The sequence below is a fragment of the Camelus ferus genome, chromosome 12, assembly GCF_009834535.1.
Source record: "Camelus ferus isolate YT-003-E chromosome 12, BCGSAC_Cfer_1.0, whole genome shotgun sequence".
Lineage (NCBI taxonomy): Eukaryota > Metazoa > Chordata > Mammalia > Artiodactyla > Camelidae > Camelus > Camelus ferus.
In genome coordinates, this window is record NC_045707.1 from 31,339,369 (window position 1) to 31,344,180 (window position 4,812).

At 43.3% G+C, this 4,812-nt stretch overlaps 1 pseudogene; it reads left to right on the forward strand.

The window, feature by feature from the left end:
• The first annotated feature begins 1,892 nt into the window (after positions 1-1,892).
• LOC102509755 lies at positions 1,893-2,886 on the forward strand (annotated as a pseudogene).
• The last annotated feature ends 1,926 nt before the right edge of the window (positions 2,887-4,812 follow it).

Consider the following 4,812-nt stretch of genomic DNA (forward strand, 5'->3'; position numbering starts at 1 on the left):
TTTACAATATCAGAAACTCACACTTATCCTAAGAAGTATTGATGTTGAAATTGAAATGCTATTTCAGATTATGTGACTCCCCACCACCTCTCTTCTGCCAAGTCTTTCGAGACAGCTCAGGTTAAGTCCTACCTAGGGTGATGAACAGAATTAATTACATTACCTAGAATAGAGGTTCTTAACTTGGGATTCAAGAACACCCAGGACAGTCTTTGAATGGGCTTCAAGATGTCCATGAGCACATAAAATTATACATATATTTGCCCTTGTCCATTATTGTAAAAAGATATTAGTTTTCATTAAAATCTTAACAAGGACCATGAACACAAAATTGTTAATATTTCACTGCCTATGGTCTATGTTTGGAGTAATATGAATTTCTAACTTCTCACTCTGGATAAGCAGGGATAAGAGGAATAGCCAAATATTAGTAAATAGCAAGGGCAGAGATGTTCTCACACTGCCATAGACATTCCCACTAATTTCTATAATAATTAAAATAGATGAGGAATACAATATTAAATCTGCCAAAAGAACATACATAAAAAGAGAAAAAAAGGAAAGAAACTTTGATTTACTTATTAAAAAGTGGCATGTTACTCAAGAAATTTAAATGCTTACTACTTCTAAGTAATACAAGCTTAAGCAAATGAACAAGGGAGGTGAATCAGTTTCTGTTCCCCTGATTTACTATTTAGCCAGCAAAACAAGAATGTGTGTTGTGGTAATAAGAAAAATATATATATAATTGCATGTGGTGACAGATATTAACTAGATTTATTGTGGTGATCATTTCACAATATATAAAAATATCAAATCATTACTTTGCACATCTAAAAACTAACATAATGTATGTCAATTACACCTTAATTAAAAAAAAGAGTGGTGGGAAATATTAACTGCAAATGTTATAGATTATATGTCTTAGTCTCCTCAGACTGCCATAACAAAGTACCATAAACTGGGTAGGTATGAAACAATAGAAATTTACTTTCTCACAGTTCTGGAGACCAAGTCTTAAGACCAAGGTTCTGGACCGTTTGGTTTCTGATGAGGTCCTTCCTGGCACGCAGACAGCCACCTTCTGTCTGTGTCCTCACATGGCCTTTCCTCAGTGTGTGTGGAAGGAGCAAGCTCTCTGGTGTCTCTTTTTATTGAGGTCAACAAGCCTATCAGATTAGGGCATCTTATGACCTCATTTAACCCTAAATATTGCCTTATAGGCAATACACCCCACTCTGAGTGAATACACCCACACTTGAGTGAATTGGAAGTGGGGACATACAAACATTCAATCCGTATATAATTTGTGATACAAAAATATATCTGGAGCAAGCAAAGCAAATCATAATGGCTAGACAAAATTTTCATTTGGAAGGTATGGTCTCAATTTGGGCTATTAAGGATGATGAGCTTATTTCAAAATATTCTTTTTACTTTAAATTTACTGTTTTTCTTCTAGGAATTTTGGGTATGTTGGAAAACTTTCTTTTTTTATTGAAGTATTGTTGATTTACAATGTTGTGTTAATTTCTGGTGCACAGCATAGTGATTCATATATATATAAATAGTACATATATATATTCCTTTTCATATTATTTTTCATTATAGGCCATTGCAAGGTAATGAATGTAATTCCCTGTGTTATACAGTAGGACCTTGTTGTTTATCTATTTTATAGATAGTAGTTAGTATCTAAGAATTCCGAGCTCCCAATTTATCCCACCACACTCCCTCTTTTCCCTTTCCTAACCATAAATTTGTTTTCTATGTTTGTGAGTCTGTTTCTCTTGTTAAATAAGTTCATTTTTTAAATCTAAAAATCTAAGAGTCTAAAAAAAAAAAAAAAGGACTGGTCCCATTTTGTCCCATGCCCACCATGCCTGCCAGCCATGAGCTCCATGCAGTTCAATAAGGGACACTCCTATGGACTCTCTGAGGAGGTCAAGAACTGGCTCCTGTCCAAATCTGACCCTCAGAAGGAGGCAGAACTCCTCAGCTGGATTGAGGGACTCACCAGGCCTCTTCACAGGCCCTGACTTCCAGAAGAGTCTAAAGGATGGGCTTATCTTGTGCACACTCATGAATAAGCTGCAGCCAGGCTCAGTCCCCAAGATCAACTGCTCCATGCAGAACTAGTGCCAGCTAGAAAGCCTCTCCAACTTCATCAAGGCCATGGTCAGCTACAGCATGACCCCATGGACCTGTTCGAGGCCAACTACCTGTTCGAAAGGGTAGGAGCATGACACAGGTGCAGGTGTCTTTTCTCACCCTGGCCAGAAGGCCAAGAAGAAGGGGCTGCAGGGTGGTGTGGACATTGGTGTCAAATACTCAGGGAAGCAGGAGCGGAACTTCAACAATGCCACCTTGGAGGCGGACCAGTGCGTCATCGGGCTGCAGATGGGCACCAACAAATGTGCCAGCCAGTCGGGCATGACAGTTTATGGCACCTGGAGGTGTCGGTATGACCCCAAGAACCATATCCAGCCACCCTTGGACCACTCAACCATCAGCCTCCAGATGAGCACAAACAAGTGTGCCAGCCCGGTGGGCATGATGGCTCCAGGGACCCAGCAGCACATATATGACACCAAGCTGGGGACAGACAAACGTGACAATTCCTCCATATCCCTGCAGATGGGCTACATGCAGGGCGCCAACCAGAGTGGCCAGGTCTTCAGCCTGGGCCGACAGTTATATGACCCCAAATTCTGTCGCAAGGCCCAGCATTCAATGGCACTGCCATCGGCTGCTGGTGACTGCCCCAGCCCAAGGGAGGCCCCAGAATACCCCTACTACTACCAGGAGGAGGCGGGCTTCTGAGGTGCCCAGGCAAGCAATCTCCCCACATCATTGCCCCATCTGGGTTTTCTGGTTTTTCTGTGTTTTTGTGTTGTTTCCTTACATGTCTGAGTGCTCCAGGTAGCAGTTTCCTAGCAGACTTTGGGCCAAGCAGCTGCCATGGGAGAAGAAACCTTGGCCTGGAGGGGGACAGGCCCCGAAATGGTTTCCGGTTGCTTCTTCCACTTTTCCCTTTCCTCTGCTAATCAATTTGTGGTTTCTGTACCCACAAAACTTTCAGGTAGTTTTGAAAGTACTTTTTTTCCAGGGGAACAGTGTGGGGGATGGTGGAGGGGTGCTGAAGGGAGAAGGTTCCCTAGGTGAAGGCCAGGCCACAGTCCCCAAATATTTTAAGCCTCATAAAGTACTGGATTTCCCTAGGACCCTCCGACCAGCAACCCTGGCCCCTCCCAGGGGCCTCTGGGGACACTGAGGCCCAGACAGGACAGTGAGTTCTGGGGAAAAAAAAAAAAAAGCAGAAAACTGAAAAGCAAAAAACAAAACAAAACAACTACAGCCCAACAACAACACATGAAAAAAATGTTTAATTAAGAATTATTTTAAAGTTTAAAAAGAGGAAAAACTTAAAAAGCAAATTAAAATAAAATAAATGAAAAAATTAAGATAAAAGCAAATTTAAAATTTTTTAAATTTTTTTCAAAAGTTTTAAAAAGAAAAAAGGATTTAAAAACAATACCACAAATAACAGAACAAAACAGAAAAAACAAGTTAAAAATATTTTTAAGTTAAAAAGTAGAAAAGAAATTTTTAAATTAAAAGTAAAAAGGCTAAAAAATTAAAAATTAAAATTAAAAATTAAAAAAGAAAACAAAAAAGGAAAAAGAGGGGAAAAAAGAGAATATATTCCCATATAGACTGTAAGCTCCTAATAATTTTGGCGCGAGGTCTGTTTTAAGTATGGATGGTTGCCAAGTCTTCCTTCAGTGCCTTTTGGCTATTATCCCTTTGGTTGGTGGTGTGGCCGGTGTTGTGTTGGCCAGAGGCTGCCCTGGCTATTGATCGGGGCCTCGTTTCTGTTCTGTGGTTGTGGTGGTTCATGTCCTCGCCTCGCTGCACAAGCTCAAACTCCGCTCACTCATTACAGAGGCCCTCGGGTCGAGCCCCCATTCAGTGTTCCCAGTGCCGTGTCCACGTGAGGTACGTGGGCAGCTCGCACCCCTGGACAGTGCCACTTCCAGTGCTGAGTCCGTGCCCGGTAAGCAGGCTCCCCGAAAACAGCTGCACCAGCCCTTGCCCCCACCGTATGCCGAAACTCTGCTCCTTGCTCGTTTGTCTTAGAGGCACAGGCACCAGAGCAGAATGGTCCCTTCTATAAATAAATTTCAGTCCCGTCATCTATGAGGTTGTAGAGACCCTGGGTAAGGATTCAGGTTTCAACCCCGCCCCTGCCTGGGAGCCAGGCACGAATATGGTGGCTGTGGCTGAGCCCCACCTCTCTTCTCCCGAAGATGTACCAGCAGTGGCACCGGAAGTCTGAGGACAAAGGCTATGGTGGCTGCTCCCCCCAGGGCACGCCAGCAGTGTTGCTTTGCTTCTTTTTATTTATTTTATGGGGGACCCAGGCTGTTCTTTTCTGTACACCCTCCCAGCCATGCGCACAGCACACTGCAGTCCCCTGAAGTTGCCCCTGTACAGCCGGCCTGAGTTCTCCGCCCGGCTTGGACAGCCTGTCCCAGTCCCATCGCTGCCAGTTTGCATCTAGGGCTGGGGGTAGCGAGGAAACTTTGTGCCCATTTAACTTAGTTCTGTCGGTCAAGGGCTATTCCGTACAGATCCAAGCCTCGAAGTCCCCCCTCACCCCCGTCCCACTGACCTCAGCATTAGAGAGCAGGAGACCCAGAGCAGGAGCGTTATTCCTCCTTTGCTCCCTCCCCATGGGACTGGTCCCACTCTAATTTCCTTTTTCTTCTTTCTTTTTCCTTTTCTCCTAACAGATTTGTGATGAATTTT